At 42.6% G+C, this 27,610-nt stretch overlaps 1 protein-coding gene and 1 long non-coding RNA gene across 4 annotated transcripts in view; one reads left to right on the top strand and one right to left on the bottom strand.

Annotated features, from left to right (window-relative positions):
- AGK (acylglycerol kinase) overlaps nucleotides 1-27,610 on the bottom strand; it is a 142,291-nt gene that overhangs the window by 100,475 nt on the left and 14,206 nt on the right. For 2 of the 3 annotated variants that reach the window (XM_004046327.4, XM_019031215.3), the window contains exon 4: nucleotides 2,222-2,503. The exons of the other annotated variant lie outside the window; for it this stretch is intronic. The gene's annotated coding sequence lies outside the window, so the exon portion shown is untranslated. The remainder of the gene's footprint in view (nucleotides 1-2,221; nucleotides 2,504-27,610) is intronic. 3 annotated transcript variants of the gene reach the window in all.
- LOC134758958 (uncharacterized) lies at nucleotides 2,393-27,610 on the top strand. Its single transcript, XR_010134777.1, has 3 exons — nucleotides 2,393-2,511; nucleotides 24,323-24,560; nucleotides 24,819-27,610. It is a non-coding gene; the product is annotated as an uncharacterized lncRNA (long non-coding RNA).

The raw sequence follows: 27,610 nt of genomic DNA, 5'->3' as shown, positions 1-27,610 counted from the left end.
TCATTCAAGAGCCCTTTAATAAACACCTATATGGTAGGCTCTGTGCTGGGTGTGAGGGCAGAGAAGAATGGGTCTCATGCGTTCTCTCAAGTGCTCACAACTGTCAAACCCACAATGCTAACACAATTATACAATTATGATTGCAGTACAGTGGGATAAATGTTGAGGAGTCAGCACAAGGCTTTGTGAGAGTCTGCAAGAATGAACCTAACCTGGTCTAGGGCTGAGGGGGTGGTGCACAGTCGATGAAGTCTTCCCTGAGCCTTGAATAATGAGGAGGAGTCACTAAAATAACGAAGGAGTTTTGTGGATGCTATTGTCTGAATGCTGTGTTCCCCAAAAATGGTGATGTGGAAGCCCTATCCCCATTGAGATGGTATTAGGAGATAGAGCCTTCGGGAGATAATTGGGTCATAAGAGTGGCTCCCATGAAAGGGATTAGTGTCCTTATAAGACTAGACACTACAGAGATGGTCTCTCTGCATTGTGAGGATACAGCAAGAAGACAGATCTCTACAAACCGAGGAAGAGGGCTATCACCATGCACTCAACCATGCTGGCACCTTAACTTTGGACTTCCAGCCTCCGGAACTGCGAGAATTAAATTTCTGTTGTTTAAGCCACCCAGGTTTTGGTATTTTTTTTTACAGTAGCCCAAACTGAGAGTGTACAAAGGCATAAAAGACAGTAAAGTGTGTTGAGAGAAACATACGTAGATAGTTGAGGGGAGAATTAGGTTCATGGCTGAGACTGGAAAAAGGGGGTATGGTCTAACAGTAATACGCTGGGGAGAACTTAGCAAGGCCTATTTGTTCTGACTCTTCTCTGTGTACCTGTGTCTTCAAAGATAAGGGCATTCCTTTCCTCGATCCTATACTTATAGGATGAGCACCTCTCACTGGAGGGTCTTATACAGAAGAAGGTCAAACAATTCTTTTATGGCCTGCTTCAGGGGAGAAAAGTGGGAAGACACAAAGTGACTTTCCTGCTTCAGTTGTTTCCTCTAATGCCAACGAGTCATATTTTGGGGCAGTGTGTCCTGAATCTCATCAACAGCGGAGTAAAAATTGGAGTGTCTAGAACAGGGGTTCTCAACCTTTAGTGCAGAACTTGTTAAAAACACAGAATCCTGGGAACTGCCCCTTCCCCCAAGAGTCTCATTTGTTCTGGAATTAAGCTGTCATCTTCACTTGTTAACAAGTACTCCCATGTTGGTTGTAATGGAGGTCACCACTATACCAGACTTTGAGAAACGGTGGTTTAGAGATAAAGGATTGAGGACCAGGTGGGATTAGAAAAGACCTTGAACCCACACTAAGGACTTTGGCTATTATTTTGAAGACAATGAAAAACCGTTAATGGGCTTTAAGCAGGTGGGTGATATAATCATATTTGAACTGTTAAAAGACCACTTTATAGCAGAATGAAAAATGAACTGGAAGAAGCTAAAATTAAAGCTAAAGAGAACCATTAGGAAGTTATTGCCATAATCTCTAGGCACCTAAAAGAACAAACCAAGATAAAGGATGGATTTGGAAAGCTTCAGAAAGTAGAAATTGGCAGCAGTTGGTGGTCCATTGACTGTAGTAAGTGAGAGAGGAGGAACCAAGCCAGGTTTTTGTGCTTGGGTGACTGGTTGAATAGTGATTTCAGTCATTTAGATTTGAGTGGTAGGTTTGTGGAGAAAAGTAGTGCGGTTTAGGAGATACTGAATTTGACACGCCTGTGGAGTATCCAGGTGGAAATGTTTTTCTTACTAGATAGTGAACCCCTCATGGGCAAGTTCTGTCTATCCATCTGCAGCACCAGAACCTAGTAAAGCGCCAGAATGAATGAACCAACCCACCCATCAATGGATCGGATACTATTGGCCCCATTTTGCAAAGGACTATGCTGAAGCCCAAGGGACGAAGTGAGGGGGGTCCACAAGTTAGCGACAGCTCTGGGACTCGAACCCAGGACAGCTGACTCCCGCAGTGACCACGGGATCCGCGCGAGGCCCTCCCCTGCCGCACCGGCCAGGCCCGCACCCTCTACCCTCAAGCCGCGCCGCCGCCTGCACCCACGACCCCTGATGCTTGGGTCCCCGCGGCTCTCGGCCCAGCGCGACTCCAGAGGCTCCGCCCAGCGCCCCGGGCCCCCATCCCGACTTCCACCCCGCTCGCGCGCTCAGTCCCAGCGACCCGCACTCTTCTCCCCGCCTGGGCGCCGCTGCACTCACCACGGCTGGTCCAGCTCGCGGCTCTGCCTTTCCTGTGTGCTCCCTCCAGATTCCCCGGCTCGTTCAAGGGAAACCGCTGCCGCCGCCCTCGGGTTCCGCCGCGGGGCTGCGAGCGCGCGCGGCCAGTTCGGGCCGGGGGCGGGAACCGGCTGGGATGCTCAGGGACGGTGGGGGTGGCAGGGCCCGCCGCCTTGAGGCTGCCTTTCCCGGCGTTCCCTCGTTTATTGGCTCACTCTTCCTTTCATCCATCCATCCTTTGCGCAACAATATTTGATGGGAAGCCTGCCAAGGTAACACTGTTTTAGCACCTGGAACTAAGTCGGAAAATAAATTAACTAAATGAACAAGGCAATTGGAGATGGTGCTCCGTGCCACGAATAAAATGAAACGAGGTGATGGAAGGCAGTGCGGGAAGGGGGAGAACTGTGTGAAATTAGGCGGCCTGTGCTAGGCCTTCTGAGTAAGGGGACATTGGTCTGAGACCTGGATGTCAAGAAGGAGCAGCTGAAGCAAAGATCCAGGGGAGAGAGCCTGGAGAGGGAAGGGCCCGTGCAGAAGCTCAAAAGCCTGGGGCACTCTGGCGAGTTGCAGGCCAGTGTGGGTGAGACAGAGAGAACTAAGGAGACAGGCCAAGCGAGGAAGCTGGAGAGGTGGGGACAGGCCATGGCGGCCAGGAGTTTGGACATGACATTAAACAGGGCGAGAAGGCATTGCGGGTGTGCAATCGGGCTGGTGGGACTGGTTTCCATTTCACACAGCTCTCTGGCCACAGGTTCTTGATAGGATTCTAGAGAACAAGAGAGCAACGGAGAAGCTAGGCCAATGCCAACCTCCAGACAGTTTACATTCTGTACTCGCCCACCAGATTGGTGTGGGGACAAAGCCAGGTCCTTCTTCTTTCCAGCATTCAGTCTGCCAACTTTTTTTTTTTTTTAGACAGGGTCTCACTCTGTGGCTCAGGCTCTAGTGCAGTGGTGCAATCTCAGCTCACTGCAGCCTCTGCTTCCCGGGTTCAAGCAATTCTTGTGCCTCAGCCTCCCGAGTAACTGGGATTACAGGTGTGTGCCACCAGGCCCAGCTAAATTTTTTTGTATTTTTAGTAAAGACGGGGGTTTTGTCATGTTGGCCAGGCTGGTCTCTAACTCCTGACCTCAAGCGATCTGCCCGCCTTGGCCTCCCAAAGTGCTAGGATTATAGGCATGAGCCATCGCACCCGGCCAGTCAACCAACATTTGAGTGTGCACTAGGCCCTGCATCAGGCACTGGGGGTATGCTCAGGTACAACGCCCTTCATGGTTCCTGCCGCATGGAACTTGCTATCTAGTCTGCACATTTCCTACGTGTAGACATGCATCCTACCTAGGTGAATGCTTCAAAAAAAAAAAAAAAAAGGCCGGGGCGGGAACATTCAATGAGGCTATGGTGCAGTAAACATATTCCTTATGCCAGGGTGCACCAATCCACTGGGCCACACTGTTTAGCAGCAAGAACTTTCTAGCCCTCTCTCCTGAGTCTCCACCTGTAAACTAGGGGACTGAGAACATTACCATTAAAAAAAACCCTTCTAGCTCTAAAATGTTGTCATAGGGTATGGAAGACCATTATTTTCAGTTCCTCTTTTCCAACTATCTAAAGCGTTTGTGTTTGGAAATAAGCTTCTGAACTGCTCACCTGCAGGCTAGAAAAATCTGAGACTTGATGCTGATGTTCCAAGGGTCAGACTCAGCGTATGCTTTAGGGCTTCAGCCTGAAAGTGGTTCCCCAAATAAGAAAAGGTCAGCTTTGATGAAGGATGAAGAAGGATGGAAATATAGAAGATTAAGGGAATCGGAATACACACCTGCAGGCAGATGTGTAGGTTGGAGTTTTGGAGACCTATACCAATTCTACTCTCTTCCAAATCCCATTTTACTAGGATGCATTCAGATTCCAGAATAATCAGGCACAAGCTCTAGCCAGCCCTGAATGGGTTCCTGCAGCCCAACAGAAACCTGACACTCTGGCTTAGGCAGCCCCAAGAACTTCTGTTAGGCTGGGCGCGGTGGCTCAAGCCTGTAATCCCAGCACTTTGGGAGGCCAAGATGGGTGGATTGCCTAAGGTCAGGAGTTTGAGACCAGCCTGGCCAATATGGTGAAACTGTCTCTACTAAAAATACAAAAATTAGCCAAGCGTGGTGGCAGGTGTCTGTAATCCCAGCTACATGGGAGGCTGAGACAAGAGAATTGCTTGAACCTGGGAGGCGGAGGTTGCAGTGAGCCGATATCATGCCATTTTACTCTAGCCTGGGCGAGAAGAGCAAAACTACCTGTCAAAAAACAAAACAAAACAAAAAACAAAACAAAACAAAACTCTTAGTCGAGGACTAACACAAGTTCCCTCTCATAGTCAAAGAGAGTCCTGGAGAGCTTCCTTTGCTGATCCGTGTTAAGGATCTACGATGCCAGAGAAGACTCAGGTCTGACACTCTGGCCCTTAGAGGCCTGGAACAGTGCCTCGGGCAAAGTCCCTGAGGCTCAATGGCACATTCATGCCACAGAGAGGACCAAAGACAGATCCAAATGCACACAGCCAGAGAGAAGGGCTTGGCTTATGTACTTCCTTTTCCATGTTCTTTGTTCACTATCACTAACAGCTGAGTGAGGTTCCCAAGAAGCAGAAAAGTCATCCCAAGCAGCTATTTGGAATTTGCCTGGGTCTTCAGCTCTTGCCTGGGATCGTCAGAGAAGAACATTTTGCACTGTCAAGGACAGGGACTTGTGTCTCTTTTCACATCTAACACATTGCCACATATAATACTATACTTTATGCATATTGAAATAAGTGACACATTGAAAGTATGGGCCCCAGTTGCTTACAAAATGAATTTATGTTCCCTTGAGGACGAATGTACTGACTGACATCCAGTAGCTCCCAGGAATGGAAGAGTCTCACTTACAACTCAAGATCTCTAGCATTTTCCAAATGTGGTGGCTGACCATCCCAGTAGCTTCTCATTAGTCCATAACCAATCCTGAGGTAACATTCTCTTGGCTCAGAATCTGTTTGGTTTTGTTTGTCTGTTTTTTGAGACAGAGTTTCGCTCTTGTCACCCAGGCCTGAATGCAATGGCGTGATCTCAGCTCACTGCAACCTCCACCTCCTGGGTTCAAGCAATTCTCCTGCCTCAGCCTCCCAAGTAGCTGGGATTACAGGAGCCTACCACCACGCCTGGCTAATTTTTGTATTTTTAGTAGAGATGGGGTTTCACCATGTTGGCCAGGCTGGTGTCGAATTCCTGACCTCTGGTGATCCGCCTGTCTCAGCCTCCCAAAGTGCTGGGATTACAGGCATGAGCCACCGTGCCTGGTCTTGGCTCAGAATCCGTTATTAAGGATGTTACAGGGAAATGACCTTGGCCTAGAAATAGGGTGAGAAGAAACTAAGACAGGAGTGCCATGGTCATTCAACAAGAAAGAGTATTTCAGTCTCCAGTCAGATTGCCCCCCACTGTGGAAGAGTGTTCAAGAACATAAGACGAGAGAAAGAATCAAGGTTTAAGGTAGTCTCACATTTCATTTTTTGCTCATTGACAAGATATATAGAGATATATAATTTTTTATATGTGTATAAAAAAATTCTCATACTTGCAATCTCCCTTTCAGTTGTGTACATCAACTACATACAGCTAGAACAGCAATGATGGCATGCTGAATTGCTGTCAACTGATTACCTAGAAAGTGGGCACTGTGTGACTCTCACCTCTCAGTTATCCCCTCCCTGCCTTTACCACCTCCCTGAAGCCCCTGAAGTTGGTCAGCCTCACTCATCCTGGTGGTATAATAAAATCCATTGCAGGGGTAGGATTTGGAGTGGTTGGTGAATCCACCACTCTAGAGTCTGAAGCTTACAGGTGTAAAACAAAAAGGAAGGAAGGAAGACTGGTGGAATAAATAAACCAAAGGTAAGTGGAACCCCCTTCACCATTCTTGGCTTCTTTCGTAACTGTTATGTTGTATCATTAAAGTGTATTGTACATTTTATCTCCTTACCTAACATCCATTGCCCCTTTCTTCTTTCCTAACAGGAATTAAATTTTATTCAGACATCCACTCTTCACCTTCCCAGCCCCTGTTTGCCTGTAACTACAAAGCAGGTGACTAGATAACCCCATCCCCTTTGCCAAGGGTTAGTTTACAGTCACTTTAGGTAATCACAGTCATTCCTCTTCCATCTCCAATGATTAGATTAGGAATAGATCATGTCACTCGATTTAGAACAGTCTTAAAAGGAAGTCTGCTGAGAGATCTCTAGGAAAGGTTTCCTTCTTAAAAGGGAGAATTCAAGAAAGAAATGGCAATCAACATTAAAAACATTAGGCTAGGTGGGCTGGGTGCAGTGGCTCACACCTGTAATCCCAGCACTTTGAGAGGCCAAGGCAGGAGTATCACCTGAGGTCAGGAGTTTAAGGCCAGCCTAGCCAACATGGTGAAACCCCATTTCTACTGAAAATACAAAAATTAGCTGGGCACAGGGGTGCATGCCTGTAATCCCAGCCACCTGGAGGCTGAGGCAGGAGAATCACCAGAACCCGGGAGGTGGAGGCTGCAGTTAGCCAAGGTCACGCCACTGCACTCCAGCCTGGGTGACAGAGTGAGATTCCATCTCAAAAAAAAAAAAAAAAAAAAAATTAGGCTGGGCGAAATAGGCCAGTCACAAAAGACCACATAGTGTATGACTCCACTTACATGAAACCACCAGAAGTGGCAGATGCATGAAAATGGAACATGGATTAGAGGTTTTCTAGGACTACAGTTGTGGGGAGGTTGGGGAGAAGTGGGAAATGATTGCTAATGGGTATGGGATTTATTTTTAGGGAGATGAAAATGTTCTAAAATTGATGGTGGTGGTTGTAGGACACTATGAATCTACTAAAACTCAGTGAAACATAAAGTTTACGTAGGAAAATTGTATGGTATGTGAATTATATCTCCATAAAGCTGTTTTTTAAAAAAGAGAAAGAGATGGTCGCACTTTTCTCCTATAGGATCATATATGTGTATGTAATGCCTGAAACTGCTATAGTCGTTCTTCATCCATGAAGGGAGCCAGCCCTAGGGCAAAGCCAACTCACAGAGAATGTCAGAGGAAAAAGATAAAGAGCCCAGGTCCTCAATGACATCACGGAACCAAATGGCTGTACTATGTCTGCAGTTTGCCCAAATTCTGGGACATCCTATTACGTGAAATAATAAATTCCCTTATTGTTTAGGGGGGAGTCAGGGTTTTCTGTTCCCTGGAGCCATGAGCCCCAACTTGATAAACTGCAAGCCATAGGCTATATTGGTGGATAGGAAACACAATGAGGACAGTGATTTAAAAGAAAAAAAAAATGATGGCAAGGTTTTTTTGTGTGATTTTTGTTGTTGTTGTTTACGGAGTCTTGCTCTGTCGCCCAGACTGGAGTGCAGTGGCATGATCTCTGCTCACTGCAACCTCCACCTCCCGGGTTCAAGTGATTCTCCTGCCTCAGCCTCCTGAGCAGCTGGGACTACAGGCATGGGCCACCAAGTCCAGCTAATTTTTGTATTTTAGTAGAGACTGATTTCACCATATTGGCCAGGCTGCTCTTGAACTCCTGACCTTGTGATTCACCCGCCCCAGCCTCCCAAAGTGCTGGGATTACAGGTGTGAGCCACAACACTGGCCTATGGCAAGGTTTTAAGGGTGAAAATCGATGACAGAAGAAAGCAAGTTGACATCAATGGGATGCTTAACCTTTGGTTTTTCCTAAAATCATCCTCCAGTCATTTCCCTGGACCTTGGACCTGTGCTATGCTCTTTTTCTGTAGATTCATTAATACTAAAATAGAGTTAAAAGTTCAAAAAAAGATATAGTGTCCTTATCACCATTAGTAACCTTACTATGTAGCATCGCCAATGAAACCTGCTTGTGGGAACAGATGCTTCCCAGGGTGAGTACTTTGATCATGGAAAATTATGTACAAATTCTTTTAAGACTTATCTTGGTTTATTTGCTCATTTTTTGCATGTAGATACTTCTTTAGACTACTTTGTTTCCCCTAAGGAAAAAAATATGAAATGGTGTTCTTGTGGTATTTATGCTTAAAATCCTTTCCTTATTATGACCTTTAATATCCACTGAATCTATTGCTACCAGATTGGAAACATGTAAATGAGGCCTTTCAAGAAACCAACAGGTTCCTAGGAGAGAGAATATTTTTTCACATTATTGCATGAGGTTTTATAAGAACCCTCTATGCTGCCCATTGTCACCCATGATCTATATGAGCCCTGCATTTTCCTGAATGTGACTTCTCTTGTTAATGTGTCTTCTTGTCATCCTTTGCCACTTATTCCTCCTGACTCCAGCTAGGCCCTGGTCGGCACTTCCCAGCTGCCTGTTTAATATGGCAGTGAGTAGGAACAAAGGTAGGGCCCACATTGAATTGTATTGAGCCAGGTCTCCAACATTGTTTTGCAAATTTTGGTTTTCAGGAGTAACCCAAATTCTAAGTACCCTGGAAGAAGAAAAGGGAAATTCTACCTGGAAATGATTTTAAGTTTTTTACTTTGGTAATTCATTTTTTCATTTCCAGGAGCGTAGAGTCCAGTAGTTTTTTTTTAATTTTTTTTTTTTTTTTAGGAAACCAAATTTCAAACAAAATAGTAATTATGGTAGTGTCATCCTAATAAGTTACCATATAATAAAAACTCTGAATTTTCTTATTTTTTAAACTACGAATTGCTCTAAGTATAGGGCATTGGAGAACAACAGGTACACACCATCATTATAAGACTTTTTTGGAATTTTGGTTCTGGCAACGTAGTAGACCTGAAAAGTCTACCTATTCCAATACCTTGAAATTCAGGTTAAAACATAACAAGAGGATTCATAGTGCATAACTGAACTTGCCGTAAAGGAAGCTTCATCCCCTGGGGCCAGAAAATAAGCGGGACCTGAAAGCTAAAATGGAAATATATGAGCCGATGATGTCATTGCCTGGCTTGAGGGTTCCGGCTCAACAATCTAGAAGCTATGTCTCAGCACAAGACATGAGAACTTGGGTCCTCCAAAGTCAGGGAGCTCGAAGTAAAACCTCTGACTACAATCACTAGGGAAAAAAACTTTTAAAAATCTACTCACCAATGTAGAAAGATGACAAGGAAGTGGTGTGTCCCAGCCTGAGCTCTAGGTGGAAAAAGAGTCCCCAAATAAGTGATAACACGAAATCTGTGCCTAGGGTGGGTTTTCTGATTTGAATACACGTTATCTCAGTGGTACAGAAGTCTCAAAACTGGGAAAGTTAATATAAAAATTAGTCTCATAGTGATAATAGCTTTGAGTGTCTGACAGAAGCAAACACAAAGGCCTCTGGGGGAATGCTCCCATACCAGGCCAAAAAGGATTTTCCTATTTTTTAAAAAACCTTTCTAAAGATGTCACAATTTTTAAAAATCACAAAATACATGAAAAAATTATTTACTTTGAGTAAGTGAGGAAAAAAAAAACCCATAGGAGAATTAGAGCCCCACAAACTTAAAATAATTGAATTATAGTTTAAAATAAAATAGTTCAAAATGATCAAAATCATTACTAAAGAAAAAAATTTTAATCTTAAGAAGAATACAAGGCACAAAGAAAAACAAAATAGCAAATTTTTAAAAGAACTCAGTATAACACCCAGAAATTTTAAAAATGCATAGTTACTAAAATTAAAAATTCAGTGATAAGTTAAAGAGGAGATTAAATACAGCTGATGAGAAAATTATTGAACTAGAAGACAGATGTGAGGATATTAACCAAATACAGCAAGAAGAGAAAAAAGAGAGGCAAAATATAAATAAGAGTTAAGGTTCTGGAAGGCAGAATGAAATCCAATAGATGTCTAATAGGAGCTCCAGAATGAGAGAGTAGAGAGATGGGAAGAGGCAGTATTCAAAATATAACAGCAGGCCGGGTGCAGTGGCTCATGCCTGTAATCCCAGCACTTTGGAAAGCTGAGGCAGGCAGATCACTCAAGGTCAGGAGTTCGAGACCAGCCTGGCCAAACATGGTGAAACCCCATCACTATTAAAAAAATACAAAAATTAGCTGGGCGTGGTGGCAGGTGCCTGTGATCTCAAATACTCAGGAGGCTGAGGCAGGAGAATCCCTTGAACCTGGGAGGCAGAGGTTGCAGTGAGCTGAGATCAGGCCTCTGCACTCCAGCCTGGGTGACAGAGCAAGACTCTGTCTCAAAACAAACAAACAAACCCAGCAGATACATCAGACTGAAACTGCAGAACATTAAAGCCACATTTTACAGGGAAGCAAAGGAAATTAAATGGAAACATAAATGCATGTGACCTTACAAAAGGGAAACACGAGTGGAGGTTGCCGTTCTTGGTTCTGCCACTTGCTGCTGGGCTGTGGCTGTGATTCTGACTTGCCCCTCTGTAATTCATTTCATACCTCCTTACCTCAGGCCAGCCCTCAGTTGGCTAGGCTTTTTGGTTTGTTTGCTTGTTTGTTTGTTTAGTAGAGACAGGGTTTCACCATGTTGGCCAGATCAGTCTCGAACTCCTGGCCTCAAGTGATCTGTCTCCTCGGCCTCCCTCAAGTGATTCCCCCGTCTTGGCCTCCCAAAGTGCTGGGATTACAGGTGTGAGCCACTGCACCTGGTCTCAAGCTAGGCTTTTGGTTTTGGTTTGCTTTTGCAGGGGGTAAGGGGGATCTGATCTTCATTCCTGGAGGATTGAGTTCTGGGTCCTGCCTGGTTGGAAATGTAGTCGTCTTTCATTAACACTCCCACTGGATATGGCAATATAAAGAGGTGTCCAGTGTGTTCTTCTGGGTTTCATGCATTCACCTTCCTGCCCTCATTGTACAGCAGCAACTTTATTTCCCCTTGAAAATTGTGGTGAATTGTCCCTGATGAGAAAAAATCTTTTGCTTAGGGCCTCTGGTGACTTGCTTCCCTTCCAACTTTAGCAGGCTTAACTATAAGCTGAGTTGGTAGGACTGAGCTAGCTCAACAAAGAATGCAAAATCTCTGGCTTGCTGTGCAGACTCCCCTAGCTAAGTTCCAGATCCTAGTCATTTCCTTAGTGTGGATGCTCCCAGCGTCACATAGTAGACCTGGTGTTTCTGTCTGTCTCCCAACTTCCCTAGAAATATCAAAAGCAGAAGGGACAGGATTCCATTCCTGGAGGACTTTCCACAGTATGACCAGCTGTGCCCAATCCAAGAACACCTCAATATGAAATAATAAGAATTTAAGGGATCATGTCATATGCACTGTCTTCCTCCTCCTCCCTTTGCTGCCACTATTGTTTTTCTCAACAAACCTTCCTTTACATTTCAGTAGTATTTGTATGATACAGGGTGTGTATGTGTGTGTGCATATGTGTGCATGCTCACCCATGCCCCTTGCACATTGCTAGCTGTCTCAGCCTGGGTTCCTCAGTAAGTAGAGTTTGTGGGTTAGGGCTCATATGTTGCTACTTTATTAAGACATGCAATTCCAAGGAGCATGATGAGAAGCAAGGGGAGTGCAAAGGCAGGACAGCCCAAATGAGGATGTGGTATTGAGCTGACCACTGTTAAGTATGACCAGTTGCTTCATTCAAAGGGGCAGTCTTCCAAAAAATCCATATAAACTGAGTCTCAAGAACCATCCCATAGAGGAGAGGTAGGTGGAAGGATTTATCCACCAGCTCTTGCCTCCCACTGGTCAAAAGTTTGCCCCACAGTGTGTTAACAACCTACACTTCCAGGAAGCACAGGTGTGGGTGCTGAGCAGGGCTTCACAGCTGTGCCAACAAGGGAGCCCAGGGAGAAGGAGGCAGGAGGCTTGGGTTCCATCTGACAATGCCTCTCTAAAGTCAGCCAGAGCACATGCAAAGCTGGTCACCACAGTGACAGCTAGAAAAGAGATAAGTGGAGCCGTTAGTCACGAATGAATGCATGTGTTGGACACACTGACTAAAAACCCTGTTGTGTGCCTGTATTGACCAGCTGCTAGTCTAAGCTTCAAATTCAGCATGACTATTAATCTCTTGGTGCTAGAGTTCCTTTATTGGGTATTAAGTGTTCTATACAGTGGGGACATGGAACAAAAAGTTGTGGACAGAGGTCATTGAGTATTTGTGAGATGGTCCATCTTCAATTCTACTACTTAGTTCCCTGACTTATGTACTCTGGTTAATGGAAGAACTGCATCATATATTGAGCTGGTTCAAAGACTATTCTTAATCTTACAGGCAGCACTTTATATTGAAAGCATTTATTTAACTGAGGGCATGAGTGAAGTATAATAGGTTATTCCACTATTCTATAAGGCCAGCTGCTTCTGGGTGTTGGGTATCACATGATAAGACCAGTGATTCTCGTCTGCTATAACCCATTATTTAACATGGGGTCCCTGGTTAGAAGCAATGTTGTCCAAGAAACTACAATCATTTATAAGACCTACCGTAAGTCCCCAGACAGTGGTTCTGGCAAAGCATGACCAAAACCAAGTCTGTGAATCCTTCATGGGGTCTTACTGTATGCTGAGCTGTCTGTAGACACTGGAAGCATGATTAGATCTAAAGGACAAAATCAGATCATATCAGATCAGCAGAGGAATCTTCTCATGCTCTGAGCTCACTGAAACCTGGTAGCTTTTCATTCACCTCTCAAGTGGGTACTGGAGCACACACACATCTTATACTTGCTGCCTCGAAAACATGTGCCTTCTTTTGGTAGAAGGTGCAGTGCACAGCACCCTTCCCCTACTCTGATGCATTGATGCAGTGGACTAGCCAGTGTGATGTCTTTGGGGTTGGTATGGTAGTAAAAGTCCCTTGTCCTTAGGGCCACATTGTTCCAGTGACCATAGATCATAATATTTTCAATATTGAATATATCACTGTTTATTCCTTCACTGTTTTGTTTTTGTTTTGGAAATGGAGTCTCACTCTGCTGCCCAGGCTGGAGTGCAGTGGGGCTGGCACGATCTCAGCTCACTGCAACCTCCGCCTCCCAGGTTCAAGTGATTCTCCTACCTCAGCCTCCCCAGTAGCTAGGATTACAGGGATGTGCCACCACGTCTGGCTAATTTTTGTATTTTTTTAGTAGAGACAGTGTTTCACCATGTTGGCCAGGCTGGTCTCGAACTCCTGACCTCAACTGATCTGCCCACCTCAGCCTCCCAAAGTCCTGGGATTACAGGAGTGAGTCATCTCACCTGGTCTATTCCTTTACTGTTGAATGACTACCCGTTAAGATTTTAACTTAAAAAATTTAAATAATTGATGTCATTTATTATAAATGTAGGGTTAGTTTTTAAAACTAGAATTAATGAATCAGAGGAAATATATTTGAGGTTCCAGATGCATTTTTCCAAATTTTTTAATTAAAAGCTTATAACCAATTTATGTTCCCACTATCTTCACTGGATAGTGCCTCTCATAGCACCCTTGCCATCAATAAGTATTGTTTTGCCCAATGTCTACTTATTTAATTGCTGGGAAAATAGTATTTCATTTTTTCAGTTTAAATTTCTTTGGTTATGAGTAAAACTATTTTTTCATCTATCCAGCCATTTTCTTCTTCCACAGAAATTTGCATATCTTTTACTTGTATTTTTATTCTATTTTCCCAACTTGCTTTTTATGTTTATTTTTATTTTTAAAATTCTATAAACTTACCTAGATGACTAAAGGATCAATCATTTTAAAAGGATGATCTACTAACTGGATTCTGTTGATGTTTTAATGCTTTTCTTGTCAGTTTGATACATGCTCTTTATGTAGTAAGGATGGTAATCCTTTGACTTATTTGTTGCAAATATTTAGCACTTGGTTTACAATATGTTTCGAAATAAAAGTAAAGAAAAAAACCTCTTGAATTTTATGTAGTTAAATCTCAGGCATATTCTTGGAGAGTCCTCTATCTAGTGATCAAAATTTATTTATATTTTCTTGGAGTTTTCTATGGTTTCATTTTTTATATTAATCTCTTAAAACTCACATATAATTATTGTTCTGTATCAAAATGTACCCAAATCTGTCCAACCTTAAGGTCTTCACTGAGGCCATTCCATTCACTTATCACCTAACTCCTTCTCACCTTCCTCCTCTCAGCTGAAAGGTGGCTTCACTCAAGAGACCTTCCCTGAGCCATCTGTTTAAATTAGGTTCCTTCTGTTGCCCTCTTTAATAGATTCCTTATCCTGTATGGCATTCATAATAATCTGTAATTATGTATTTAGTTCTTTAATTGTTTAATGCCCCCCATCTACTGTATTCTAAATTATATGAGAGCAGAAACAGCATTATTCTTTCTTACAGAATATCCATATCTTTATTTATAAAGTGCCTGGCATAAAATAAATAAAGGTTGAATGATTGAATGAGCCGTGAACTTCCTCTACTTTCTGCCCTCCCACATACAAAATTATATTTGTCTTTGTTCAAACTTAATAGTACAACCACTTTCCTCTGCTGCAGACTCAAGGAGCTTATGTTCACTCCTCCCATCCACAGCTCATCCATCCACCCGTGCTTGGGATGGCACCCCCATCTTCCCGTCCCTGAGAAATCTGCCTCATCAGTCCTTTCCTCCCTCTGGTATTTTCTCCCTCCATCTCCACTGTCTTTTCCTCTTAGCATATAAACCTACTCAAAATCTGCCCACTCTAACATAGAAATATACCAAAATTACCCCCTTTCTTCTCCTTGCATTCCCACTACAATTTTTAAAATAAATCTTATTGGCATAACATTTACATACAATGAAATGCACCCATTTTTAGTGTGCAGATTGATGACTTTTGATAAATGCGTATGTTCCTATAATGGCCACAATGAAGATACAGACATTTCCATTGCCACCCAAGTGTTCTCTTACCCTTTTCCAGTCAGTTCCCACATTCCCTCAGTCCACCCCAACACCAGCCAATCACTAATCTTCTTTCTACCACTGTATGTTAATTTGTATCTTTTAGAGTTTTACATAAATGGAATTGTACAATATAGAACCATTTGTTTCTGGCTTTTCTCTCAACGCGGTTTTTTTTTTTTTTAAAGATTTATCCATTGTGTGCTTCAGTAGTTTGCTCTTATTGATGACTAGTAGCCCATTGCATGGGTTTACTGCAATTTTTTTCATTCATTCACCTGTTGACAGACATTTAGGTTGTTTCAGGCTTTTTGCCATTATAAACAAAGGTGCATTCAACATTTGTATACAAGTCTTTTTGTGATATATGTTTATGTTTTTATTTCTTTTGGGTAAATACATAGGAAAGTGATGGCTGGGTTTTATGTAAGTGGGTTTAACTTCTTAAGACACTGTCAAACTAGTTTCCAAACTGGTTGTACTCCTTTACATTCCTGGAAGCAGGATATGAGAGTTCCAATGGCTCCACATCCTCACCAGCACTTGGTATGTTAGTTTTAAAACTGAAGACATCCTAATATATCTAATCATCTGTAGAAGATATTGACGAAGCATCTGTTGAAATGTTTTGCCCATTTAAAAAATTCTTCTTATTGAATTGTTAAAGTTCTTTATATATTTTAGATACAAATCCCTTTCAGATATATTTTGCAAATATTTTCTTCCAGTCTATGTTGTGCTTTATTTTTATAAGAGTGCTTTTTGAAAAGCAAAAGCTTTACATTTGGTGAAGTACAATTTATTGATTTTTTTTCTTTTATAGTTCATATTTGTAGGGCCCATTTAAGAGTTTTTTGCTTAATGCAAGGTCATTCCGATTTCTCTGATGTTTTTTTTTCTTGCAGAAGTTTTATAATTTTTATTTTTATTTTTTGGTTAGGTCTATTACCTATTTTAAGTTAATATTTGTGAACTGTGTGAGGTAGGGGTTGAGGTTCTTCTTCCCATATGCGTCTCTTCAGTTGTTCCAATGTTATTTCTTTTCTTTTCTTTTCTTTTCTTTTCTTTCTTTTTTTTTTTTTTCTTTTTGAAATGGAGTTTCTCTCTTGTCGCCCAGGCTAGAGTGCAATGGTGCGATCTCGGCTCACTGCTATCTCTGCCTCCAGTATTCAAGCGATTCTCCTGCCTCAGCCTCCCGAGTAACTGGGATTACAGGCACACGCCACCATGCCCAGCTAATTTTGTATTTTTAGTAGAGATGGGGTTTCACTATGTTGGCCAGGCTGGTCTCAAACTCCCGACCTCAGGTGATCCACCCGCCTTGTCCTCCCAAAGTGCTGGGATTACAGGCATGAGCCATGGTGCCCGGCCCAACATTATTTCTTAAAATGCCATCCTTTCTTCCACTGACTTACCTTGGCAAATCATCGAACCATGTATGTATGGAGTTTTTCTGGATTCTTTACTCTGTTTTATTGATCTATATGTCCATCGTTATGCCAATACCATGCTATCGTGATTAATAAGGCTCTTTAGTAAGTCTTGAAATTGGCTAGCTTAAGTCCTCAATTTTGTTCTCTTTTCTCAAAATATTTTGGCTATTCTAAGTCCTTCGAATTTCTATACAGAGTTTAGAATCATCTTGTCAATTTATTTTTTGTCTACAAAAAATAAAACTGTGCTTGTGATCCAGATTATGTTGAATTTATAGACCAATTTAAGATTTAATCATTTTATAAAATTGAGTCTTCCAATTTATAAATATGGTATTTATCTCCATTTATTTGGGTATTATTTCATTTTTCTTAGTAATGTTTCTTAAGTTTAAGTGTACATGTCTTGCACCATATTTTGTTAAATATATTCCAGTGTTTTCCACTGTTTAGTACTGTTATACATGGTATTGTTTAAATTTCCATTTCCAGTTGTTGATTACTAGAATATAGATATACATTTTTTTTTTTTGAGATGGAGTTTCACTAATGGCGCAATCTCGGCTCACTGCAACCTCCACCTCCTGGGTTCAAGCGATTCTCCTGCCTCAGCCTCCCGAGTAGCTGGGATTACAGGTGCCTACCACTATGCCCGGCTAATTTTTTGTAAATTTAGTAGAGACAGGGTTTCACCATGTTGGCCAGGCTGGTCTCGAACTCCTGACTTCAGGTGATCCACCCACTTTGGCCTCCCAGAGTGCTGGGATTACAGGCATGAGCCACTTTGACCGGCCTAGATTACATTTTTTTTTTTTTCTTTGAGGCAGTTTCACTCTTGTTGCCCAGGATGCAGTGCAATGGCATGATCTCGGCTCACAGCAACCTCCACCTCCTGGGTTCAAGTGATTCTCCTGCCTTAGCCTCCCGAGTAGCTGGGATTACAGGCATGCACCACCACACCCAGCTAATTTTGTATTTTTAGTAGAGACAGGATTTCTCCATGTTGGTCAGGCTTATCTCGAACTCCCGACCTCAGGTGATCTGCCCACCTCAGCCTCCCAAAGTGCTGGGATTATAGGCATGAGCTACGGCTCCCAGCCTAGATATACTTTTTTTTTTTTTTTACATTCATGTTAAAAATGGATACTGTAACTTTACTAAATACACTTCCTTGGTATAGTACATTTTGTAGTTGTTAGGATTTTCCATGTATGCAATCATGTCATATGCAAATAAGGGCAGTTTTACTTTTTGCTTTTCAATCTCAATATTTTTTATCTCTTTTTATTTCTTTATATTATCAATTAGTATTTAAGGGGACTATTACATAGAATTGGTGAGAGTAGATATTCTTGTCTAGTTCCTGATTTGGGGAGAAAAGCATTCTGAATCTCACCATTAAGAGTTATCTTAGCTATACATTTTTCATAGGTGCTCTTCATCAGGTTAAGGAAGTTTCTTGCATTTCTAGTTTTCTGGGAGTTTTTATCATGAATCGTTGCTGTATTTTTTTGGCATCTATCTGTCTGCTCCTATGCTAGATTTAGGACTGGGATGAGAGTCCCAGTATAAATAGCACTGAATCCACTGGCAGAGGCTATGTGACACAGGAAAATGGAACAGACAAGCTTGGGGTTACAGACTCAGACAGTCATTGACGCTCTTTCTCCCAAACCTCCCTGAAGCTATTTGAAATTTTCCAGTTAAAGGAGGCTTAATTATTCCCATCACAAATACTCCTGAAGCACAAAGGACTCATAATATAATGAATATCAACTTGGTTAGATTGTTTTCCTAACATCAAACTGACAAGCACGGAGGACCTCGGAAGAGGTGTGAGAGGTAACGTTGAAACCCAGTAAGCCCTGGGAGGCGCAGGTTAAGATGAGCCAGCAGAGCGGGAAGCAATCCAAGAAGAGGAGAGAGATGTCAAAGAAAGGAAGTGAGAGGAGGCCATAGATACGTTTTACATTCTCATTGACAGCCCTGGTGATAACCATTATGCCACTGAAATCCTGTTCTCCTACATTAATTCTTTCTTCAACAAGCAAGGTTACAAACAAGTATTTTAAAACAAAATTATGCTGTGAGCTGTTTCTGGCAAGTGTGCCCAAGGACTATTTTGGAAGACTGAATCCTCGTTCAGTTCACAGCTATCTCTCTAGTCCAGATCGCTCCAATCAGGCTCTCCAGCATATTATCTTCCAGACCAGCACTAGTCGCTGTGTGCTTTATAGAGCACTATTTCAGAGCAGAGTTAATAGATATACATACACACTAAAAAAAAAAAAACAACCCCGAAAAAGAACAATAATTCCATGAGTGTTGCTAAACATGTATGTTTATATTAGAATTCAATAGGACTGTGGATATACAAATGAGCATAGTGAATTTTCAAAAGGATATTATAGTACACAGCATTGTATGTGGTATTTAAGTTGGAAATAAAACTTAGACTTCTGGACTTCGAGTCTAGTGGATTCAAGAGGTCTGGTAGAAATACTACTTGACTTCAAGACAGAAAGTCCACTTTCAATTTCCAGCTCTTCTGTTTAGTGTCTATCTAGGGGTGGTTATTTACAATTTCTGTCTTTCTTTCTTCATCTATATAAAGATAATTATTTGACTTACCTCATAGTGTTAATCATAAAGATTAAATTAGTATATGTAAAATCACCTAGTCAATATCTGATGCTGAATAAATGTAAGTTCTCCATTTAATTCCAAACCACATTCTCTTAAAGAAAAGGCAGATTTTAAAAATTCTTTGTGAATTGTATAACTAATATAATCACCATGAATTATCAACAAATTAACTGCAATCTAATTAATATTTACAGTATTACATATAGAAACTGACCTAATTTAAGGTCAGTTAACAAGTAAAAGGAATATGAGTTAACATTATACATAAGATATTTAATGTATATATAACACATGAACTGCCATTCACATTATGAACATTCTAGGGAATTCTAGTTCCTGCATGAGACAGACAGAATGACCCAAGCCTTTAGGGGAACACTGTAGTTTGTGAGTTTAGAATAGAAATGAAGCTTATTGATCCATTGGTAGGAGAATATCAGTGCAGTTGTAGCAAAACAAAGCAAATATTGAAAGAAAAGGGGTACTCTGAAGAAGCAGCGTAGCAAAAGAAAAGGCACACGCCACACAATTCAAGTCCTTGCCTCATATACCGGACATTTGACCTTGGACATTTCGTAGGGTTTTACTTGCTTTAAATATGAAATGGAAATAACACTTCCCCTGCCGCTGGATCAGATTCTCTTTTTCCCTTCTTAGTTCTGCATTTCCTTTGCAGGGCTTTAACTTTTGATCTTGGCCTCATTGTCCAAAACTACTCAATGTCCAAAACTGCAAAACGGTATGGGCAACTACAAAATCCTACTACTAACTGTGTATGTAATTGCTGAGATTAAGTTTTGTGACTTAGAATTCTCTGATGTGAATCCTAAAGCTCTCAATTTGTTCATTATGCCCACATAGTCTCTTATCTTAGACCTTAAGAGGAAAGCTTTAATCCTTGCAGCTTTAAACCAAGGTATTTGAATCTTAGTCAGTTGCTTTGGTAGTGCAGCCAGCCTGAAGAGCACACCACTAGGTGGCGCTGAAGATCCGGCTGTAGAAGGAGAATTGTCCATAAACAGAACAGCGTTTTTCCCTCTGGGTTCCTCTATTAGCCAGCGCCAGCCTAGTGTTTGCTTTATTGTCAGGGATCTTGGAGATGTCTTGGCTTGAGTCTGACGCAAATAGTCTCCCTGCAGTGCTCAGCAGTTTGTAAAGGGGGTCTGGGGCCTGGCAATAGTCTCTCAAAGGCCTTATGAAAAGATCATTAATGACCCTCACTTTCTGCCTCCTCCCTCCACCTTCCCTCAGTCCCCAAGTCTGGCGGCCTATCCTGTGCTACTTCAACCATTCATTCAAGCATCTACTGCATGCTTTTTTTTTTTTTTTTTTTTTTTTTTTTTTTTTTTTGAGACGGAGTTTCGCTGTCGTCACCCAGGCTGGAGTGCAATGGTGCGATCTCGGCTCACTGCAACCTTCGCCTCCCAGGTTCACTGCTTCAGCCTCCCGGGTAGCTGGGATTACAGGCACGCGCCACCACGCCCAGCTAATTTTGGATTTTTAGTAGAGACAGGGTTTCACGCTGGTCTCGAACTCTTGACCTCAGGTGATCTGCCTGCCTCGGCCTCCCAAAGTGCTAGGATTACAGGCGTGAGCCACCACGCCCAGCCTATTGCATGCTTTTATGGATCAGGCATACAGCTAGTAGTGCTGTGGTTTGAGAGACACATAGCTCTAGCATTTCTTTCTCGATCTGCCATTAGTACCGAACCCAGGTACGGTGCAATAGGGTGACCGCTCAGGCTCTGCACTTAGGGGATCAGGCTGCTGGCAGCTAAGCTGTATTTCAAGGATGGGATAGACTGGATATATTGTGTTTCTTATATTTACAACCAGCCCAGAATCCTTCCCTCCTCCAAAACACAACATCTGAATGAGGGCCTATAGCCTCCGTCCATCCTCCCATATCCATCTTCCATTCTTCACCTTTTTTTTCTCTTTCACATAGCTCTTGATACTATTTTAATTGAACTCTAAGGCAATGTAGTCTTTGGTCATTTTTTTTTTAAGTAAAAAGTCTGTTGGGAATACACTTATAAATTGGAATATTACTCAGCAATGAAAAGAAATGAGCTATCAACCTATCAATTAAAAGACATGGAGGTGACTGGGTGCTGTGGCTCATGCCTGTAATCCCAGCACTTTGGGAGGCTGAGACACGCAGATCACTTGAGGTCAGGAGTTCAAGACCAGCCTGGCCAACATGGTGAAATCCCCATTTCTACTAAAAATACAAAAATTAGCCAGGTGTGGTGGCGTGCACCTGTAATCCCAGCTACTTGGGAGGCTGAGGCAGAAGACATGCTTGAACCCAGGAAGCGGAGGTTGCAGCCTGGGTGACAGAGTGAGACTCCATCTCAAAAAAAAAAAAAAGACAAGACAAGACATGGAGGAAACTTAAATGCATATTGCCAAGTGAAGGAAGCCAATCTGAGAAGGCTACATACTATATGATTCCAACTATACAATGTTCTGGGAAAGACAAGGCTATGGAGACAGTAAAATGATCAGAGGTTGCCAGAGGTTCAGGGGGAGGGAGGAGGAGATAAATAGGCAGAACACAGGGGATTTGTGGGGCAGTGAAACTATTCTATGTAATACCATAGTGGTGGATACGTGTCATACATTTGCCAAAACCCACAGAATGTACAACACAAAGAATAAACCCTAATGTAGACTATGGTTCTTAATTAATAATGATATAGCAAAATTGGCTCTTCAATTGTAACAAATTGTTGCAAGGAGTTAATAATAGGGGAAACGGGATGAAGTAGAGAATACATGGGGACTCTACTTTCTGCTTAATTTTTCTGTAAACCAGAAAAGTCGATTAATTTTTAGAAATGCCTGAGAGGGGCTGGGCGCAGTGGCTCACACCTGTAATCCCAGCACTTTGGGAGGCCGAGGCGGGTGGATCACCTGAGGTCAGGAGTTCGAGGCCAGCCTGACCAACATGGTGAAACCCATCTCTACTAAAAATACAAAAAATTACCTGGGTGTGGTGGCAGGCACCTGTAATCCCAGCTACTTGGGAGGCTGAGGCAGGAGAATCGCTTGAACCTGGAGGCGGAGGGTTCAGTGAGCCGAGATGGTGCCACTGCACTCCAGCCTGGGTGACAGTGCGAGACTCCGTCTCAAAAAAAAAAAAAAATGAAAAGCCTGAGAGGAAAAGCCTCGTATTTACATGGTGCTTTACGGTTTTCAAATTACTCCATTTGATTCTCAAAAGAACATCGTAAATGGAAAAGACTAGAATTGCCCTGAGTTCACAGATTGGTCATTGAGGTCAAAGAAATCAAGTGACTTCTGGAGGCCACACAGCTAATAAACAGCAAGGCAACGACTTGAACCCAGGTCTTCTGGTTCCAGGTCCAGAGCTCTTTTCTCTATATTCTAAACACTTGCAAGCAGGGGAAATGTTATCAGTCCCCTACACTCTCCAGTGACTATTCTGTGTCTTTCCTAGGGTTTTAGGTGAGCTCAATTTGATAGAGGTATACAACATAAAGTAATAACTCAAGACTTCACACTAAGGCTGACATGATTTAATGCAAGGATCTCATGCAGAAAACAGCATCTTCAATGTACTTTCTTCTCCCAACACTACCACCCATTCTTTCCTCCAGTGTCTTTTGGGATTTTAGCTTCCTCTACACTTTTAGGATAATCCATTACAGCAGGAATGAAAGCAGAGAGACCAGCTAGAAGAGGCTAGGGACAATTTTATATAACCCTGTACTGAGAATGTGGGATTGTTCCCTTAAGAAAACCACAATGGCTTGTGATGGGATCTGGGCCTTCTAGAAGGCATCATCCCAGGGTAAATCATTGTTAGCTCTGAGACTGCATAGAACAAGTTTTCAACAGTGACACCTCATGATACTGAGAATCAATAGCAATAGAAGACTGGAGACCCTAATTTTCTCTTTTGAGGGGGTTATGGAGACCATCCTGACTCCTCTGGAGGCTGTATAAACCTCCAGAATTCCTCAACATGGTGGATGAGGGGAATGAAAGTTCCCAACACAGGTACCTGCTTTCAGCAAATTAGTCATTTGGCCCCTTGTGCAATTGAATAGAAAAATAAAAGAGATTGTGGTCATGTTTGCACTTTGAGGTTGGCGAGCAGTTCACAAAAACTACAGCAAGGAATGTGTAATCTGGAAAGACACATTTTGGAAAGGACTGAAGTAGATTGGGAATGTCCATATAATGACCAGGGCAAAGCGGATGCAATGGAAGTGTCGTCTGACTGTGATTCTTATGTGGTGGCTGTCTCTATTGCGGTATGTTCTGGCCAGCCTCAGGAAGGTGGATGAAACTTAAGTAAGTAGAGATGTGGCCTGAAAGGGGAAGACCAATCTAGAAAGTGAAGAGATTACTGGTGAAATGTCTCTGGAAAGTGGAACTTCTCCTATGAGAAATAGACTGTGGTTTAGAAAGTCATAGCAAAGGTAACTTTTTTTTTTTTGAGATGGAGTCTTGTTCTGTTGCCCAGGCTGGAGTTCAATGGCATGATCTTGGCTCACTGCAACCTCTGCCTCCCAGGTTCACGTGATTCTCCTGCCTCAGGATCCTGAGTAGCTAGGATTACAGGCACCTGCCACAACGGGCCTGCCTAATTTTTGTATTTTTAGTAGAGACAGGGTTTCACCATGTTGGCCAGGCTGGTCTCAAACTCCTGACCTCAAGTGATCCACCTGCCTCAGTCTCCCAAAGTGCTAGGATTACAGGCGTGAGCCACCACACCCAGCCTATAGAAGGTAACTTATTTTCACATTTGTTACCCACAGTTTTGAGGAACAGTGGGGAACAGGAAAGATGCAGCCTCGTTTCCATGGAGTCTGTGACATTCTGAGGGGGAGGTTAGATGTTCTAATGGGGAGCACAGCCCAGATGAAAATGACAGCCCAGATGAGCTGCTATTTCTTTCACCTTGCCCAGCCCACCAGACTTCTACCATTGCTATTGCTGAGACAGAGCCGTGCACCCTTGTTACGCATTGAGTTGTGTTCCCCAAAAAGACCCATTGAAGTCCTAACCCCCACTGCCTTGTTTATTTGGAAATAGGGTCTCTGCAGCTACAATTATTTAAGATGAGGTCATATAAGGAGTAAGGTGAGCTCTTAATCTGATCTGACTGGTGTCTTTTTAAGAGGCAGGGAGAAAGACACATGGGCAGGAGAATACCACATGGAGACACAGACACACGAGGAGAGGATGCCTGCTGACCATGGAGGCAGAAGTGGGACTGATGCATCGATCAGCCCAGGGATGCCAAGCACTGCCAGCAAACACCAGAGGCTTGATGGGGCCGAGGATTCTCCTGTGCAGGTTTCAGAGGGAGCCTGGCCTTGCAGACACCTTGATTCCTGACTTCTGCCCTCTAAAATGGTGAGAGAATGAACTTCTGTTGTTTTAAGCCCCCCAGGTTTGGTACTTTGTTATGATGGCCCTGGGAAACTGGCACAGCTCTCATCTCTTGCCCTAAGTGAACTTATCCATCTCCATAATTTAAAAACCATCTGTTTGCTGATGATTCCCAAGTAATACAGTAAAGCTACATTAGATGAACAGTGATTCAACTCTAGTCACTTGACAAAAAAAAAAAGCCAACCCTACTTTTTCCATATTTCCATTTCTACAAACCAGACTTTGACTTCGCTTAAACCGGAGAAGATACTGTTGGAGAGGAGGGGAGATGGGAGAAGTTGTGGCCACACATCAGGGAGAAAAACAAGTTAACTCCTATCTTTTGAGCTTCCAAAGACTCAGGTCCACAGCTCTAAGGGTTTTTGAAGGTTGATTTTTAATTGTTTATTCTTTGGCCTTACATGCTGACTTTACAAATTAACCCTGAGGTCAGATGAGATTCTACTACATCTCTAGCCGACACCTCATCTTTCACTCCAGCTTGTATGACTGGCTGCTGAACACATCTAGTTGGGTGTCTCACACACATCTCAAACCAGCATGTTCAAAACCAAGTTCTAGATTTGCCACCCTAACCAGTTTATCCCCTATTTCCATCACCACCATGCTAGTCCAAGGGATTACACTTCCCTTCTGGAAGTTTTTGGAAATAGCCCAGTTGCAATCCCCGCCTTCACATTTGCCTCCAAAAGTCTATTCTCCAGTTAAGGGGTTGCATCATAGCTACCCTGCTTAAAATCTTTAAAAAACCTTCCCAATGCCCTTACAGTAGTCTCCTAAATCCTAAGCCACAAGCCCCTATGCAATCTAGCCCCTGCCTACTCTCCAACTTTGCCATGGGTTACTCTCCCTGTCACTTACTGCATTCCAATCATCCTGGCTTCTTTCCTTCTTTTCAAACATGCCAAACTCTTTCCCACCTAATTCCCTGTCCCAGCAGAGGGAACAGCACATGTGAAGGCATTTCCATGGCTGGCTCCTTCTCTGCCTTGGGTCTTAACTTGAAACTCATCTCCTTGGAGAGATCTTTCCTAACTCCTTAGTCTACAGTAGGGGCTCCTGCACTTGTCTGTCATGGCACTCTGTTCTTTCCTTTAAGCACTTACTATAATTTGCAATATATATTTATGTGTTAGTATCAGCTGCTCCCCCTTCCATGCCCTATGCCCCATCCTGCCCAGACTATAAGGTCTTTGGGGACATGTCTGTCTTGTTCATCCGCATATATTTGTTGTTGGGCACATATTAAGTGCTAGAGAAAGTTGAAGGAATGAATGAATTATACAGTTAAAATTTCACAATTGTGGTAAGTTCCGGAAAGGACAAATAAGGGTTGTTTGCTCTGAGAACAAACTTTAACACAACTTGACCAAGGCTGGGATTATTGGAGGGCTGGTCTGGGGAAGTGATACTTAAGTTGAGACCCAACGGGCTAGTATCACACAGAAAGCCTTCACAACTCGGGGGAGCAGTGTGTGCAAAGGCCGTGAGGTGGAAAGGAGCACAGTATGTTCTAGGATCTGAAAGGGAGAACTCAAAGCAAGAAGGAGAAAGATTCTAGAAGACGCTGGTGAGGCAGGCTGGAGGCTGACCAGGAAAGACCTTCAGGAGATGTGGAAGAGTTTGGAGTAATGAGAAGCCGTTTTAAGTACAGGAATGATTCCATCGAATTTGTATAAGATCAGTCTGGCCGCTGGGTGGAGGCTTTCTAAGATGGGGTTGAAGAGGGATGGGGAGGAGTAAGGATGGCTGTAGAATGACCAGGAGTCCACAGGAGGCAATGTGAGAAATTGTGGCTTGAACTAGGCTGAGGGAAGCAGAGGTGAACAGACAATTCCCAAAGATACTTAGAAAGATATGCAAAGAAGACTAGGTCCTTGCCCTCAAGACTTACTTTTTCTGAGCATGGAAACACACATAGAAAGAGGAATTGTAGGCTGGGCGTGGTGGCTCACACCTGTAATCCCAGCACTTTGGGAGGCCGAGGCAAGCAGATCACGAGGTCAGGAGTTTTAGACCAGTTTGGCCAATATGGTGAAACCCCGTCTCTACTAAAAATACAAAAAAGTTTAGCCAGATGTGGTGGTGCATACCTGTAGTCCCAGCTACTTGGGAGGGTGAGGCAGGAGAATCGCTTGAATCTGGGAGGTGGAGGTTGCAGTGAGTCAAGATTGCCTCACTGCACTCCAGCCCGGGTGATAGAGCAAGACTCCACCTCAAGAAAAAAAAAAAAGAGGAATGGTAAAGGGAAGAAACACAGAGGAAAAAAGGAAGAGGAAAGGATTAGGACCTGGTATAATAAATCCTGAAAGTATTAAAAAGGGAATTCTGGGAGGAGATAGTCTAATTGTGTTCTACCAAATGCTGGTGCTCGGATTCTCTTACAAAACCCCCCATGTAACACAGGAGCCCAGCACATATTGGTTTACCACTGGAAATAATCATATTTTGCATTAATAGTTTTGGCCTTCAGCCCATCTTCATGCAGTTTCAGATCTGATTTTTTTTTTTTTTTTTTTTTTTTTTTTTTTTGCTACTCAACAGATTGCATTCTTGGTTGCCTTTTAATTGTTGAATTGCTGTTCTTTATCTGCAGTCTCTGACTAGTAACCTTATTATAACAATTACCCAAGACTTAAAACTAAACAGTGAACAATAAAAATCTACAATAATGAAAATGCTTAAATTAAATAAAAATCTCCTAACATGTAGCTGAGCATACTGAAATGGATTGTATGAGTCACCAAATGTATGAATGATTTATTTTAGAAGTTATATCAGCTGAAGAAAATCATATATCAATCTCATCATTCAATACCCAGGCCAGCCCAAATACACTCATCACAGAGCCTCTGAATGAAATAGTCTCATGCAGAGATTATTAATCTATAAATAATATCCTAATGGTCTGTTAGTGTTTATGACTACTGTTTTAAAAATATTCATTAGTGGCTTTAAGAGCTGTTTCATATTTGTTTCCACTGTCCCATATATGTTTGCAACTCTGTGTG

The sequence above is a fragment of the Gorilla gorilla genome, chromosome 6 (assembly GCF_029281585.2).
Source record: "Gorilla gorilla gorilla isolate KB3781 chromosome 6, NHGRI_mGorGor1-v2.1_pri, whole genome shotgun sequence".
In the NCBI taxonomy this organism is placed as follows: domain Eukaryota; kingdom Metazoa; phylum Chordata; class Mammalia; order Primates; family Hominidae; genus Gorilla; species Gorilla gorilla.
This window is presented reverse-complemented; position numbering and strand designations above follow the sequence as displayed.